The sequence below is a fragment of the Oncorhynchus tshawytscha genome, linkage group LG08 (genome assembly GCF_018296145.1).
Source record: "Oncorhynchus tshawytscha isolate Ot180627B linkage group LG08, Otsh_v2.0, whole genome shotgun sequence".
Classification (NCBI taxonomy): Eukaryota; Metazoa; Chordata; class Actinopteri; order Salmoniformes; family Salmonidae; genus Oncorhynchus; species Oncorhynchus tshawytscha.
In genome coordinates, this window is record NC_056436.1 from 75,110,471 (window position 1) to 75,128,393 (window position 17,923).

Genomic DNA, 17,923 nt, shown 5'->3' on the forward strand with positions numbered 1-17,923 from the left:
TTGGTAAAACACCAGGGTAAATTCTCAGTGGACATTCGCCAATAGAGATCTACAGGAGAAGTTAAGTTTGTGTCATTTGCACAGGATACACATAGTGGATATAAGCTGAAAAGGGCAATAAGCTAGAGACATATCTACACTGTACATTAGGTCTACAATAGACAGGTAGGTGTAGTGTAGTGTAGGCCTACAATAGACAGGTAGGTGTAGTGTAGTGTAGGTCTACAATAGACAGGTAGGTGTAGTGTAGTGTGGTATAGGTCTACAATAGACAGGTAGGTGTAGTGTAGTGTAGGTCTACAATAGACAGGTAGGTGTAGTGTAGTGTAGGTCTACAATAGACAGGCAGGTGTAGTGTAGTGTAGGCCTACAATAGACAGGTAGGTGTAGTGTAGTGTAGGCCTACAATAGACAATGTAGTACAGGCCTACAATAGACAGTGGTGTAGTGTAGTGTAGGTCTACAATAGACAGGTAGGTGTAGTGTAGTGTAGGCCTACAATAGATAGGTAGGTGTAGTATAGTGTAGGCCTACAATAGACAGGTAGGTGTAGTATAGTGTAGGCCTACAATAGACAGGTGGTGTAGTATAGTGTAGGCCTACAATAGACAGGTAGGTGTAGTATAGTGTAGGCCTACAATAGACAGGTGGTAGTGTAGTGTAGGCCTACAATAGACAGGTAGGTGTAGTATAGTGTAGGCCTACAATAGACAGGTAGGTGTAGTGTAGTGTAGGCCTACAATAGACAGGTAGGTGTAGTATAGTGTAGGCCTACAATAGACAGGTAGGTGTAGTGTAGTGTAGGCCTAAAATAGACAGGTAGGTGTAGTGTAGTGTAGGCCTACAATAGACAGGTAGGTATAGTGTAGTGTAGTGTAGACCTACTACAATGACACCAGCTGCTACCTGATAGGGCAGTAGTTTTTAAACCTCTCCTCAGGGACCCCCAGACGTTATACATTTTCCGACGTAGCTCACCTTAGTTACCTAGTCAAGGGCTTGATGACAAGTTGAGTAATGTGTGCTACCTCTGGAATAGATCAAATACCTGGCATGGCTGGGGATCCTCCAGGAGATAACCACTGTGCTAGGGAATTTGGCTTTGACTGCAATCTGTATTTATGACAGTAGATGCCTATTCCATGGAGTGTTATTACTGACCACTAGTGGACGATGAGAGGTACTGCATGGATATACATTGCGTCTGTGGAAGGACAAGCTATGAGCACGCCCGTGGCTGATAAGTGTCATTCTAACTCAGCACTTAGCTCATAATAGAAGCTGAATGTAATATAAAATGCTGGCTGTGTTCGGAGGGAAGGATTCTTCTGAGGGTGACAGATGTCCAACCACTTCAAAGCTGAAAGGTCAAGTAGAAGGGACTGAGAACATCAGGGTTGCTGAAAAACGGAATAATGAAAGGCAAGCCTCTTAGAGAGAGGGATAAAAGAGGAGGAGGAGGAAGACAGTGACAAAGCACCTTGGCAGAGTGAGAGGTAGAGTGTAAAATGTGGAACCAAGGAGAGATCCGACGCTGGCAAGTGTTGAAAGAGGCTCAGACAGACACACACCCTCACTCTAGCTTCAAACACACCTACATGCACACCACATACAGACACACACCCTCACTCTAGCTCCAAACACACCTACATGCACACCACATACAGACACACACCCTCACTCTAGCTCCAAACACACCTACATGCACACAACATACAGACACACACCCTCACTCTAGCTCCAAACACACCTACATGCACACAACATACAGACACACACCCTCACTCTAGCTCCAAACACACCTACATGCACACAACATACAGACACACACCCTCACTCTAGCTCCAAACACACCTACATGCACACAACATACAGACACACATCCATTAAATACAGAACGACACCCAGACTAAGAGACAGCGACATTCAGACAGAAGTTGGGAGGAAAGTTGGTCAGGCCTTTAAGGTGGGGGTTGTGTAATGTCTGTTTCTCTCTCTTTTCCCCTCTGTCTGAGCAGATAACAGGGGGAACATGGAGTTCTGTCTCTTTTCTTCTCCTCCGTCTGAGCAGATAACAGGGGGAACATGGAGTTCTGTCTCTTTTCTTCTCCTCTGTCTGAGCAGATAACAGGGGGAACATGGAGTTCTGTCTCTTTTCTTCTCCTCTGTCTGAGCAGATAACAGGGGAACATGGAGTTCTGTCTCTTTTCTTCTCCTCTGTCTGAGCAGATAACAGGGGGAACATGGAGTTCTGTCTCTTTTCTCTTCTCTGTCTCTTTTCTCTGAGCAGATAACAGGGGAACATGGAGTTCTGTCTCTTTTCTTCTCCTCTGTCTGAGCAGATAACAGGGGAACATGGAGTTCTGTCTCTTTTCTTCTCCGTCTGAGCAGATAACAGGGGGAACATGGAGTTCTGTCTCTTTTCTTCTCCTCCGTCTGAGCAGATAACAGGGGGAACATGGAGTTCTGTCTCTTTTCTTCTCCTCTGTCTGAGCAGATAACAGGGTGAACATGGAGTTCTGTCTCTTGTCTTCTCCTCTGTCTGAGCAGATAACAGGGGTAACATGGAGTTCTGTCTCTTTTCTTCTCCGTCTGAGCAGATAACAGGGGAACATGGAGTTCTGTCTCTTTTCTTCTCCTCTGTCTGAGCAGATAACAGGGGGAACATGGAGTTCTGTCTCTTTTCTTCTCCGTCTGAGCAGATAACAGGGGGAACATGGAGTTCTGTCTCTTTTCTTCTCCTCTGTCTGAGCAGATAACAGGGGGAACATGGAGTTCTGTCTCTTTTCTTCTCGTCTGTCTGAGCAGATAACAGGGGGAACATGGAGTTCTGTCTCTTTTCTTCTCCTCCGTCTGAGCAGATAACAGGGGAACATGGAGTTTTGTCTCTTTTCTTCTCCTCCATCTGAGCAGATAACAGGGGGAACATGGAGTTCTGTCTCTTTTCTTCTCCTCCATCTGAGCAGATAACAGGGGGAACATGGAGTTCTGTCTCTTTTCTTCTCCTCTGTCTGAGCAGATAACAGGGGGAACATGGAGTTCTGTCTCTTTTCTTCTCCTCCATCTGAGCAGATAACAGGGGTAACATGGAGTTCTGTCTCTTTTCTTCTCCTCTGTCTGAGCAGATAACAGGGGGAACATGGAGTTCTGTCTCTTTTCTTCTCCTCTGTCTGAGCAGATAACAGGGGGAACATGGAGTTCTGTCTCTTTTCTTCTCCGTCTGAGCAGATAACAGGGGAACATGGAGTTCTGTCTCTTTTCTTCTCCTCTGTCTGAGCAGATAACAGGGGGAACATGGAGTTCTGTCTCTTTTCTTCTCCTCTGTCTGAGCAGATAACAGGGGGAACATGGAGTTCTGTCTCTTTTCTTCTCCTCCATCTGAGCAGATAACAGGGGGAACATGGAGTTCTGTCTCTTTTCTTCTCTCTGTCTGAGCAGATAACAGGGGGAACATGGAGTTCTGTCTCTTTTCTTCTCCTTCTCCTCTGAGCAGATAACAGGGGAACATGGAGTTTTGTCTCTTTTCTTCTCCTCCATCTGAGCAGATAACAGGGGGAACATGGAGTTCTGTCTCTTTTCTTCTCCTCCATCTGAGCAGATAACAGGGGGAACATGGAGTTCTGTCTCTTTTCTTCTCCTCTGTCTGAGCAGATAACAGGGGGAACATGGAGTTCTGTCTCTTTTCTTCTCCTCCATCTGAGCAGATAACAGGGGGAACATGGAGTTCTGTCTCTTTTCTTCTCCTCCATCTGAGCAGATAACAGGGGGAACATGGAGTTCTGTCTCTTTTCTTCTCCTCTGTCTGAGCAGATAACAGGGGGAACATGGAGTTCTGTCTCTTTTCTTCTCCGTCTGAGCAGATAACAGGGGGAACATGGAGTTCTGTCTCTTTTCTTCTCCGTCTGAGCAGATAACAGGGGGAACATGGAGTTCTGTCTCTTTTCTTCTCCGTCTGAGCAGATAACAGGGGGAACATGGAGTTCTGTCTCTTTTCTTCTCCTCTGTCTGAGCAGATAACAGGGGGAACATGGAGTTCTGTCTCTTTTCTTCTCCTCTGAGCAGATAACAGGGGGAACATGGAGTTCTGTCTCTTTTCTTCTCCTCCATCTGAGCAGATACCAGGGGGAACATGGAGTTCTGTCTCTTTTCTTCTCCTTCTGTCTGAGCAGATAACAGGGGGAACATGGAGTTCTGTCTCTTTTCTTCTCCTCTGTCTGAGCAGATAACAGGGGGAACATGGAGTTCTGTCTCTTTTCTTCTCCTCCATCTGAGCAGATAACAGGGGGAACATGGAGTTCTGTCTCTTCTTCTCCTCCATCTGAGCAGATAACAGGGGAACATGGAGTTCTGTCTCTTTTCTTCTCCTCTGTCTGAGCAGATAACAGGGGGAACATGGAGTTCTGTCTCTTTTCTTCTCCGTCTGAGCAGATAACAGGGGAACATGGAGTTCTGTCTCTTTTCTTCTCCTCTGTCTGAGCAGATAACAGGGGAACATGGAGTTCTGTCTCTTTTCTTCTCCTGTCTGAGCAGATAACAGGGGGAACATGGAGTTCTGTCTCTTTTCTTCTCCTCTGTCTGAGCAGATAACAGGGGGAACATGGAGTTCTGTCTCTTTTCTTCTCCGTCTGAGCAGATAACAGGGGGAACATGGAGTTCTGTCTCTTTTCTTCTCCTCTGTCTGAGCAGATAACAGGGGGAACATGGAGTTCTGTCTCTTTTCTTCTCCTCTGTCTGAGCAGATAACAGGGGGAACATGGAGTTCTGTCTCTTTTCTTCTCCGTCTGAGCAGATAACAGGGGAACATGGAGTTCTGTCTCTTTTCTTCTCCTCCATCTGAGCAGATAACAGGGGGAACATGGAGTTCTGTCTCTTTTCTTCTCCTCTGTCTGAGCAGATAACAGGGGAACATGGAGTTCTGTCTCTTTTCTTCTCCGTCTGAGCAGATAACAGGGGAACATGGAGTTCTGTCTCTTTTCTGGAGTTCTCCTTCTCCGTCTGAGCAGATAACAGGGGAACATGGAGTTCTGTCTCTTTTCTTCTCCTCTGTCTGAGCAGATAACAGGGGAACATGGAGTTCTGTCTCTTTTCTTCTCCGTCTGAGCAGATAACAGGGGGAACATGGAGTTCTGTCTCTTTTCTTCTCCTCCATCTGAGCAGATAACAGGGGGAACATGGAGTTCTGTCTCTTTTCTTCTCCTCCATCTGAGCAGATAACAGGGGAACATGGAGTTCTGTCTCTTTTCTTCTCCTCTGTCTGAGCAGATAACAGGGGAACATGGAGTTCTGTCTCTTTTCTCCTCCATCTGAGCAGATAACAGGGGGAACATCTGAGCAGATAACAGGGGGAACATGGAGTTCTGTCTCTTTTCTTCTCCTCCGTCTGAGCAGATAACAGGGGAACATGGAGTTCTGTCTCTTTTCTTCTCCTCTGTCTGAGCAGATAACAGGGGAACATGGAGTTCTGTCTCTTTTCTTCTCCTCCTGTCTCTTTTCTTCTCCTCTGTCTGAGCAGATCTGAGCAGATAACAGGGGAACATGGAGTTCTGTCTCTTTTCTTCTCCTCTGTCTGAGCAGATAACAGGGGGAACATGGAGTTCTGTCTCTTTTCTTCTCCTCTGTCTGAGCAGATAACAGGGGGAACATGGAGGGGGAACATGGAGTTCTGTCTCTTTTCTTCTCCTCTGTCTGAGCAGATAACAGGGGGAACATGGAGTTCTGTCTCTTTTCTTCTCTCTCTGAGCAGATCTGAGCAGATAACAGGGGGAACATGGAGTTCTGTCTCTTTTCTTCTCCTCTGTCTGAGCAGATAACAGGGGGAACATGGAGTTCTGTCTCTTTTCTTCTCCTCCGTCTGAGCAGATAACAGGGGGAACATGGAGTTCTGTCTCTTTTCTTCTCCTCCATCTGAGCAGATAACAGGGGGAACATGGAGTTCTGTCTCTTTTCTTCTCCTCCATCTGAGCAGATAACAGGGGGAACATGGAGTTCTGTCTCTTTTCTTCTCCTCTGTCTGAGCAGATAACAGGGGGAACATGGAGTTCTGTCTCTTTTCTTCTCCTCCATCTGAGCAGATAACAGGGGGAACATGGAGTTCTGTCTCTTTCTGAGCAGATAACTTCTCTCTTCTCTCTGTCTGAGCAGATAACAGGGGAACATGGAGTTCTGTCTCTTTTCTTCTCCGTCTGAGCAGATAACAGGGGGAACATGGAGTTCTGTCTCTTTTCTTCTCCTCTGTCTGAGCAGATAACAGGGGGAACATGGAGTTCTGTCTCTTTTCTTCTCCTCTGTCTGAGCAGATAACAGGGGGAACATGGAGTTCTGTCTCTTTTCTCCTCCATCTGAGCAGATAACAGGGGAACATGGAGTTAACAGGGGGAACATGGAGTTCTGTCTCTTTTCTTCTCCGTCTGAGCAGATAACAGGGGGAACATGGAGTTCTGTCTCTTTTCTTCTCCTCTGTCTGAGCAGATAACAGGGGGAACATGGAGTTCTGTCTCTTTTCTTCTCCTCTGTCTGAGCAGATAACAGGGGGAACATGGAGTTCTGTCTCTTTTCTTCTCCGTCTGAGCAGATAACAGGGGGAACATGGAGTTCTGTCTCTTTTCTTCTCCTCTGTCTGAGCAGATAACAGGGGGAACATGGAGTTCTGTCTCTTTTCTTCTCCGTCTGAGCAGATAACAGGGGGAACATGGAGTTCTGTCTCTTTTCTTCTCCTCTGTCTGAGCAGATAACAGGGGGAACATGGAGTTCTGTCTCTTTTCTTCTCCGTCTGAGCAGATAACAGGGGGAACATGGAGTTCTGTCTCTTTTCTTCTCCTCTGTCTGAGCAGATAACAGGGGGAACATGGAGTTCTGTCTCTTTTCTTCTCCTCCATCTGAGCAGATAACAGGGGGAACATGGAGTTCTGTCTCTTTTCTTCTCCTCCATCTGAGCAGATAACAGGGGGAACATGGAGTTCTGTCTCTTTTCTTCTCCTCCATCTGAGCAGATAACAGGGGGAACATGGAGTTCTGTCTCTTTTCTTCTCCTCCATCTGAGCAGATAACAGGGGGAGTTCTGTCTCTTTTCTTCTCCTCTGTCTGAAGATAACAGGGGAACATGGAGTTCTGTCTCTTTTCTTCTCCGTCTGAGCAGATCAGGGGGAACATGGAGTTCTGTCTCTTTTCTTCTCCTCCATCTGAGCAGATAACAGGGGAACATGGAACATAACAGGGGAACATGGAGTTCTGTCTCTTTTCTTCTCCATCTGAGCAGATAACAGGGGGAACATGGAGTTCTGTCTCTTTTCTTCTCCATCTGAGCAGATAACAGGGGAACATGGAGTTCTGTCTCTTTTCTCCCTCCATCTGAGCAGATAACAGGGGGAACATGGAGTTCTGTCTCTTTTCTTCTCCTCTGTCTGAGCAGATAACAGGGGGAACATGGAGTTCTGTCTCTTTTCTTCTCCTCCATCTGAGCAGATAACAGGGGGAACATGGAGTTCTGTCTCTTTTCTTCTCCTCTGTCTGAGCAGATAACAGGGGGAACATGGAGTTCTGTCTCTTTTCTTCTCCGTCTGAGCAGATAACAGGGGGAACATGGAGTTCTGTCTCTTTTCTTCTCCTCTGTCTGAGCAGATAACAGGGGGAACATGGAGTTCTGTCTCTTTTCTTCTCCGTCTGAGCAGATAACAGGGGAACATGGAGTTCTGTCTCTTTTCTTCTCCGTCTGAGCAGATAACAGGGGAACATGGAGTTCTGTCTCTTTTCTTCTCCTGTGTCTGAGCAGATAACAGGGGGAACATGGAGTTCTGTCTCTTTTCTTCTCCTGTCTGAGCAGATAACAGGGGTTCTGTCTCTTTTCTTCTCCTCTGTCTGAGCAGATAACAGGGGAACATGGAGTTCTGTCTCTTTTCTTCTCCTCCATCTGAGCAGATAACAGGGGGAGTTCTGTCTCTTTTCTTCTCCTCCAACATGGAGTTCTGTCTCTTTTCTTCTCCTCCATCTGAGCAGATAACAGGGGAACATGGAGTTCTGTCTCTTTTCTTCTCCTCCATCTGAGCAGATAACAGGGGGAACATGGAGTTCTGTCTCTTTTCTTCTCCTCCATCTGAGCAGATAACAGGGGGAACATGGAGTTCTGTCTCTTTTCTTCTCCTCCATCTGAGCAGATAACAGGGGGAACATGGAGTTCTGTCTCTTTTCTTCTCCGTCTGAGCAGATAACAGGGGGAACATGGAGTTCTGTCTCTTTTCTTCTCCGTCTGAGCAGATAACAGGGGGAACATGGAGTTCTGTCTCTTTTCTTCTCCTCCATCTGAGCAGATAACAGGGGAACATGGAGTTCTGTCTCTTTTCTTCTCCGTCTGAGCAGATAACAGGGGGAAACATGGAGTTCTGTCTCTTTTCTTCTCCTCCATCTGAGCAGATAACAGGGGAACATGGAGTTCTGTCTCTTTTCTTCTCCTCCATCTGAGCAGATAACAGGGGAACATGGAGTTCTGTCTCTTTTCTTCTCCTCTGTCTGAGCAGATAACAGGGGAACATGGAGTTCTGTCTCTTTTCTTCTCTCCATCTGAGCAGATAACAGGGGAACATGGAGTTCTGTCTCTTTTCTTCTCCATCTGAGCAGATAACAGGGGGAACATGGAGTTCTGTCTCTTTTCTTCTCCTCTGTCTGAGCAGATAACAGGGGAACATGGAGTTCTGTCTCTTTTCTTCTCCTCTGTCTGAGCAGATAACAGGGGGAACATGGAGTTCTGTCTCTTTTCTTCTCCTCCATCTGAGCAGATAACAGGGGGAACATGGAGTTCTGTCTCTTTTCTTCTCCTCTGTCTGAGCAGATAACAGGGGGAACATGGAGTTCTGTCTCTTTTCTTCTCCTCCATCTGAGCAGATAACAGGGGGAACATGGAGTTCTGTCTCTTTTCTTCTCCTCTGTCTGAGCAGATAACAGGGGGAACATGGAGTTCTGTCTCTTTTCTTCTCCTCTGTCTGAGCAGATAACAGGGGGAACATGGAGTTCTGTCTCTTTTCTTCTCCTCTGTCTGAGCAGATAACAGGGGGAACATGGAGTTCTGTCTCTTTTCTTCTCCTCTGTCTGAGCAGATAACAGGGGGAACATGGAGTTCTGTCTCTTTTCTTCTCCGTCTGAGCAGATAACAGGGGAGTTCTGTCTCTTTTCTTCTCCGTCTGAAGATAACATGGAGTTCTGTCTCTTTTCTTCTCCTCTGTCTGAGCAGATAACAGGGGGAACATGGAGTTCTGTCTCTTTTCTTCTCCTCTGTCTGAGCAGATAACAGGGGGAACATGGAGTTCTGTCTCTTTTCTTCTCCTCCGTCTGAGCAGATAACAGGGGAACATGGAGTTCTGTCTCTTTTCTTCTCCGTCTGAGCAGATAACAGGGGGAACATGGAGTTCTGTCTCTTTTCTCCTCCATCTGAGCAGATAACAGGGGGAACATGGAGTTCTGTCTCTTTTCTTCTCCGTCTGAGCAGATAACAGGGGGAACATGGAGTTCAGTCAGCTGGGAAGTCCTTAATCTGCCCACAATGTGCCCCTCATTTGAGTTGTTGTTCTTCAAAGTGAAGGAAGAGATGGTGTGTGTTCAGACACAGGAAGAGATGGTGTGTGTTCAATTAGACAGGAAGTGATGGTGTGTGTTCAAAGAGACATGAAGAGACGGTGTGTGTTCAAAGAGACAGGAAGAGATGGTGTGTATTGAGACAGGAAGAGATGGTGTGTGTTCAGACACAGGAAGAGATGGTGTGTGTTCAAAGAGACAGGAAGAGATGGTGTGTATTCAAAGAGACAGGAAGTGATGGTGTGTGTTCAAAGAGACAGGAAGTGATGGTGTGTGTTCAAAGAGACATGAAGAGACGGTGTGTGTTCAAAGACACAGGAAGAGATGGTGTGTGTTCAGACACAGGAAGAGATGGTGTGTGTTCAAAGAGACAGGAAGTGATGGTGTGTGTTCAAAGAGACATGAAGAGACGGTGTGTGTTCAAAGAGACAGGAAGAGATGGTGTGTATTGAGACAGGAAGTGACAGTGTGTGTTCAAAGAGACAGGAAGAGATGGTGTGTATTCAAAGAGACAGGAAGAGATGGTGTGTGTTCAAAGAGACAGGAAGTGATGGTGTGTGTTCAAAGAGACATGAAGAGACGGTGTGTGTTCAAAGAGACAGGAAGAGATGGTGTGTATTGAGACAGGAAGTGACAGTGTGTGTTCAAAGAGACAGGAAGAGATGGTGTGTATTCAAAGAGACAGGAAGAGATGGTGTGTGTTCAAAGAGACAGGAAGTGATGGTGTGTGTTCAAAGAGACAGGAAGTGATGGTGTGTGTTCAAAGAGACATGAAGAGATGGTGTGTTCAAAGAGACAGGAAGTGACGGTGTGTGTTCAAAGAGACAGGAAGAGATGGTGTGTATTCAAAGAGACAGGAACAGACGGTGTGTGTTCAAAGAGACAGGAAGTGATGGTGTGTGTTCAAAGAGACAGGAAGTGATGGTGTGTGTTCAAAGAGACATGAAGAGACGGTGTGTGTTCAAAGAGACAGGAAGAGATGGTGTGTGTTCAAAGAGACAGGAAGAGATGGTGTGTGTTCAAAGAGACAGGAAGAGATGGTGTGTGTTCAAAGAGACAGGAAGAGATGGTGTGTGTTCAAAGAGACAGGAAGAGATGGTGTGTGTTCAAAGAGACAGGAAGTGATGGTGTGTGTTCAAAGAGACAGGAAGAGATGGTGTGTGTTCAGACACAGGAAGAGATGGTGTGTGTTCAAAGAGACATGAAGAGATGGTGTGTGTTCAGACACAGGAATAGCTCATCGCAAAAGGTTAAAGAGTTACCATCTCCCCAATTAAACTCTAAAGGTCTTTACCTATCACATCTATAAACAGTCAACTTATTAATCATAACCTCGTATCATATCACCATTCTGAACAGTCGTATCCTCCTTGCATCTGCAAAAACCCCAGCCTTACTTGTGATTCAGTACTACACAAATTGGTTTAATTATTTATTTACTAGCTAACTAAATGGTAACACAGGATAAACACACTTAATACATTAGAAACAGGTCCCTAATGGACTGACACAATATGGCGGCTTGTTACAAAAGAGATGGAGAGGGGGAGGACAGAGGGACAGAGACATAATACTTGGGTACATTTAGAAACTACTCTCACAGTAATCACATACTTTGCAACCAAACCGCCGCCCGTTTGGAGTAGAATTCATTAATGTTTTTAAGTGTAAATGTCTTGGTTCTTTGTGTATTTCTGTTGGAACCTAGCCTTCTTGGAAATGGTGTTGGTCCTTTTTGTTGCACGCTTGTAAAGGTCTGATTGTCCAAAAGGGGTCCCCACCCATCGTCTACTGTTGTTAATCTCTGCTGTCGTCAGGTATCCCGGTGACTTGCCGTGTAGTTCAGAACAGAACCACAGAGTTGATTTCCCTTCCATTCTCTCCTGAAGCTGCCTCTTTGAAGATAGGCTAGCCAGCTGTGTTGATGGTTCCCATTGGGTGTTGAGAGTAGCGTACTACGGGGATTTGAGAAGAATAGTAGAATGGTCCCACTTAAGTTCACTTTTCTAGATACTTTACTTAGGACAACTAATCAGCTGTACCAGTGATTGTCCAGGAGGTGAGTTTATCGCCTCTACCTCGTGTTGAGATTTCAGAGTTCGAACCACTTTGGACGTGAGCTGCAGCTCATCGTCCCTCTGGTCTGATATGTTAATTCTCAACCCATCGTTTTATACAGTTTGTTCAAAAGGGGTGATTCCGTCGCCTGACACTCTCTGACCTCACTCAAGGTGACTACTTACTTGTACAAAGTTACAGAAACAATTTCCTCTGATAGTTTCTAAGATTCCATCCCTCTCTTAATAAAAAAACATCCATCATTTTACAAATTTCATATGCAACGTAGAGGATGGAAACTTCACAAAATAACAACCAAACAACATTAGTGGTCTTTGGGTCGCCTCTGACCATTCCCTACATTCTATGTTAGAAATATGGTTCCAGTGAATTTGGAGAGGGAGATAGCTGAATGTTGAAAGTGGGTGAGAGGGAGATAGCTGAATGTTGAAAGTGGGTGAGAGGGAGATAGCTGAATGTTGAAAGTGGGTGAGAGGGAGATAGCTGAATGTTGACAGCGGGTGAGAGGGAGATAGCTGAATGTTGACAGCGGGTGAGAGAGGGTTTGGCTGAAATGATTTATTGCAAAGCTGATCTGACGTATTTGGATCCTTACAGGACAGTCATGACATGGTGTGTGTCAGAAAGTGAAAGACAAGGTCCATTTTCCTCAAAGGCAAGGAAAATGTCCTGTTTCTGACTGACCCAGACTAACTTTTCCCTCTCTCTCTCTCTCTCCCTCACACACACACACACACACACACACACACACACACACACACACACACACACACACACACACACACACACACACACACACACACACACACACACACACACACACACACACACACACACACACACACACACACACACACACACACACACACACACACACACACACACACACACACACACACACTGTGTCACAGATCAAAGCCAACAGGGTGTGACTGTGATGCACACGGAGGGTACCGCCCGAAGCGGAGGGAAGTGTCCACTTCTGTCAGAGTCAGTATGACCGAGCGTGTGTGTGTGTGTGTGTGTGTGTGTGTGACAGGGTCCCCTGCTGTCTGCTCTCTTCTGTCCAGTCAGTGACAGTTACTAATGCAGCACTAACCTCTGTCTTGGCCTGCTTTGTGCCATGACACCCCTGTCCAGACCAGTAGAACACACTCTCTCTCTCTCTCTGGTCTTTCTGTCTCTCTCTCTCTCTCTCTCTGGTCTTTATGTCTCTCTCTCTCTCCAAACACACTTGTCCCCTTCATCGTTGCAAAATAAAGGTTGAAGTGAAAATAGTTTTCATGATTGCTTTTCACATTATTCTAGAAATCAAAAAGCCACTTCCTCCCATTCATAACAAAGTCAAAAAGTCATGTAAATGTTCGTACTGTCTGTTCTTGGCATGTTCTTGCAAGCACACACACTTTCTATTTCTCTTCGGCCGATTACAATTCTGCTCAGTGGCAGAGGGTGTGACTATGAGAATGGTTTAGCAACAGAGAAAATGACTCCATGTTGTGAATGTGACAACACCCTGGAGAGATGGGATAAGATGGGACGACAGGCTTGTTTGATTTCTCACCATAGAAATAGATCTATTTAAACTCTCATGTGATTGCCCTCTTGGACCTGGACTGACGGAGAGGAAAAAACCCATTTAGAATAGAGGTTTGTCTTCGCTGGTGTGTGTGTGTGTGTTTGTCTTCGCTGCTGTGTGTGTGTGTGTGTGTGTGTGTGTGTGTGTGTGTGTGTGTGTGTGTGTGTGTGCGTGCGTGCGTGCGTGCGTGCGTGCGTGCGTGCGTGCGTGGTAGCTGGTGACGGATTGATATGAGCGCTCTTTTCTATCCACGTTATATTTCATACCTGACAAACAGGATGGTGTGATTTCTCTCGGGAGTCACTTCGTACCGTAACGTCACCAAATGTCTATTATTACGCCACAAGCTGTGGAATACAGGCAAGTTGCGCAAGAGTGACTTCAAAATTGGACGTCTAGCCATGTCCTGAGGATGTCGGGAAATGCCTTCCAAACTGGCCACTATGGCTCTGGATCAGAAGGTTGTGTTTTCAATCCCAGTGGTGGACACTAGTTTTTATTTGTTTGTTTAACCCTATAATAAATCTTAACCCTTACCTTAACAATTCAGAAGGAGTGCCTAAACGTAACGTTTTAACCCTATCAAAAACCTTAATCCTTAATCTTTGACGTTTGGAGCAACTTTGACATTTGACATCTGGAGAAATGTGGATACATTTCTAATTCTGCAGTGAGCCTGTGAGAGCTTGTTGCATGAACAAGGTGTTTCCTGTTTACAATGTGTCCATGTGTTATGTTCCACACAGACCAAAGGTTGATTTTCTGTTGATGAGTATGAAGTGTGTCTTTCTGGTTGTTGACAGAAATAGGACTTGACCTTGACTATTGCCTGAAACTGGATTGATAGATTAATGTGTGTGCATTAGTGTGAGCATGTGGTGGCTTGTGTTCTTAGCCTAGGAGATGCATGGGAACGGAGGTAGCAGAAAATACATAGAGGGACAGAGGAGAGTAGATAGAGGACAGGGTGGAATCCAGAGACAGGTTTGCTGAGCAGAAGTTGGAGAGCGGTTAAGTTTAGGTGGAGGAGTGGAGGATTAGTTGAGAACAACAATAGAGGAGAGAGTAATGAGGCTCTGTAGAAGGAGAACTGGAGCGAGGGTGAGTGGGGTTAATCAATGATCTTTAATGGGATGTCGCGTGCCAAAGTTTGTTTGTGTGTCTGTGTGTGTGTGTCTGTGTGTGTGTGTGTGTGTGTGTGTGTGTGTGTGTGTGTGTGTGTGTGTGTGTGTGTGTGTGTGTGTGTGTGTGTGTGTGTGTGTGTGTGTGCTAATCAATAACTTTGTATCACCCCCTGGGTCCAACTCCCATGCTGCAGGAGATAAACCTGCCTCTGCTCTCCTGGTGTAAAGGGCTGGTGGGATGGGGTTTTGTGTGTGTGTGTGTGTGTGTGTGTGTGTGTAAATATATATGTGTGTTTGTGTTATTTAGAGTGTGTGAGTAAGTGATAGTAGAGATACAGAGGGAGAGGTAGAGATGAGGGAGAGGTATAAATAGAGATACAGAGGTAGAGATACAGAGGGAGAGGTATATGCAGAGGGAGAGGTACAGCCAGAGAGATGATTTGCAGCTACCATAAAGGGTTATTTAGAGAGAGTGAGTAAGTGATAGAGGGAGAGGTAGAGATACAGAGGGAGAGGTAGAGATACAGAGGGAGAGGTAGAGATACAGAGGGAGGGAGAGGTAGAGAGAGATACAGAGGGAGAGGTAGAGATAGAGGGATACAGAGGGAGAGAGGGAGAGGTAGAGATACAGAGGGAGGGAGAGGTAGAGATACAGAGGGAGAGGTAGAGATAGAGATACAGAGGGAGAGGTAGGAGAGGTAGAGATACAGAGGGAGAGGTAGAGATACAGAGGTAGAGATACAGAGGGAGAGGTAGAGATACAGAGGGAGAGGTAGAGATACAGAGGTAGAGATACAGAGGGAGAGGTAGAGATACAGAGGGAGAGGTAGAGATACAGAGGGAGAGGTAGAGATACAGAGGGAGAGGTAGAGATACAGAGGTAGAGATACAGAGGGAGAGGTAGAGATACAGAGGGAGAGGTAGAGATACAGAGGGAGAGGTAGAGATACAGAGGGAGAGGTAGAGATACAGAGGTAGAGATACAGAGGGAGAGGTAGAGATACAGAGGTAGAGATACAGAGGTAGAGATACAGAGGGAGAGGTACAGAGGTAGAGATACAGAGGTAGAGATACAGAGGTAGAGATACAGAGGGAGAGGTAGAGATACAGAGGGAGAGGTAGAGATACAGAGGGAGAGGTAGAGATACAGAGGGAGAGGTAGAGATACAGAGGTAGAGATACAGAGATATGAATGAGAAATGCTTTTGCAGCAGTAGCTGTCACATCTAAGGTCAGAACCAATCAATTCACCAGAGCAGGCTGGATCAATGTGGAAACATTTGATGATTACGAGAAGGGCCAAGAGTTTTACCTGACTTTGGGACTAGAGCAGGAAAACACACACACACACCACACACACACACACACACACACACACACACACACACACACACACACACACACACACACACACACACACACACACACACACACACACACACACACACACACACACACACACACAGATCCGGCATCTACTTCCGGCGCCGACAGAGATGGCCGCCTCGCTTCGCGTTCCTAGGAAACTATGCAGTGTTTTGTTTTTTTACGTGTTATTTCTTACATTAGTACCCCAGGTCATCTTAGGTTTCATTACATACAGTCGAGAAGAACTACTGAATATAAGATCAGCGTCAACTCACCATCAGTACGACCAAGAATATGTTTTTCGCGACGCGGATCCTGTGTTCTGCCTTACAAACAGGACAACTGAGTGGATTCCATGCAGCGACCCAAAAAAACGACTCCGAAAAAGAGGGAAACGAGGCGGTCTTCTGGTCAGACTCCGGAGACGGGCACACCGTGCACCACTCCCTAGCATTCTTCTTGCCAATGTCCAGTCTCTTGACAACAAGGTTGATGAAATCCGAGCAAGGGTAGCATTCCAGAGGGACATCAGAGACTGTAACGTTCTCTGCTTCACGCAAACATGGCTCACTGGAGAGACGCTATCCGAGGCAGTGCAGCCAGCGGGTTTCTCCACGCATCGCGCCGACAGAAACAAACATCTTTCTGGTAAGAAGAGGGGCGGGGGCGTATGCCTTATGGCTAACGAGACATGGTGTGATGAAAGAAACATACAGGAACTCAAATCCTTCTGTTCACCTGATTTAGAATTCCTCACAATCAAATGTAGACCGCATTATCTACCAAGAGAATTCTCTTCGATTATAATCACAGCTGTATATATCCCGCCCCAAGCAGACACATCGATGGCTCTGAACAAACTTTATTTAACTCTTTGCAAACTGGAAACCATTTATCCGGAGGCTGCATTCATTGTAGCTGGGGATTTTAACAAGGCTAATCTGAAAACAAGACTCCCTAAATTTTATCAGCATATCAATTGCGCAACCAGGGGTGGAAAGACCTTGGATCATTGTTACTCTAACTTCCGCGACACATATAAGGCCCTGCCCCGCCCCCCTTTCGGAAAAGCTGACCACGACTCCATTTTGTTGATCCCTGCCTACAGACAGAAACTAAAACAAGAGGCTCCCACGCTGAGGTCTGTTCAACGCTGGTCCGACCAAGCTGACTCCACACTCCAAGACTGCTTCCATCACGTGGACTGGGATATGTTTCGTATTGCGTCAGATAACAATATTGACGAATACGCTGATTCGGTGTGCGAGTTCATTAGAACGTGCGTTGAAGATATCGTTCGCATAGCAACGATTAAAACATTCCCAAACCAGAAACCGTGGATTGATGGCAGCATTCGTGTGAAACTGAAAGCGCGAACCACTGCTTTTAATCAGGGCAAGGTGACCGGAAACATGACCGAATACAAACAGTGCAGCTATTCCCTCCGCAAGGCTATCAAACAAGCTAAGCGTCAGTACAGAGACAAAGTAGAATCTCAATTCAACGGCTCAGACACAAGAGGCATGTGGCAGGGTCTACAGTCAATCACGGACTACAGGAAGAAATCCAGCCCAGTCACGGACCAGGATGTCTTGCTCCCAGGCAGACTAAATAACTTTTTTGTCCGCTTTGAGGACAATACAGTGCCACTGACATGGCCTGCAACGAAAACATGCGGTCTCTCCTTCACTGCAGCCGAGGTGAGTAAGACATTTAAACGTGTTAACCCTCGCAAGGCTGCAGGCCCAGACAGCATCCCCAGCCGCGCCCAGATATCCTATGGAGAGGAATAGAGGTAGGGCTTTCCTTCAGATATCATATGGAGAGGAATAGAGGTAGGGGTATCCTTCAGATATCCTATGGAGAGGAATAGAGGTAGGGCTATCCTTCAGATATCCTATGGAGAGGAATAGAGGTAGGGCTATCCTTCAGATATCATATGGAGAAGAATAGAGGTAGGGCTATCCTTCAGATAACATATGGAGAGGAATAGAGGTAGGGCTATCCTTCAGATATCATATGGAGAGGAATAGAGGTAGGGCTATCCTTCAGATATCCTATGGAGAGGAATAGAGGTAGGGCTATCCTTCAGATATCCTATGGAGAGGAATAGAGGTAGGTCTATCCTTCAGATATCCTATGGAGAGGAATAGAGGTAGGGCTATCCTTCAGATATCCTATGGAGAGGAATAGAGGTAGGGCTATCCTTCAG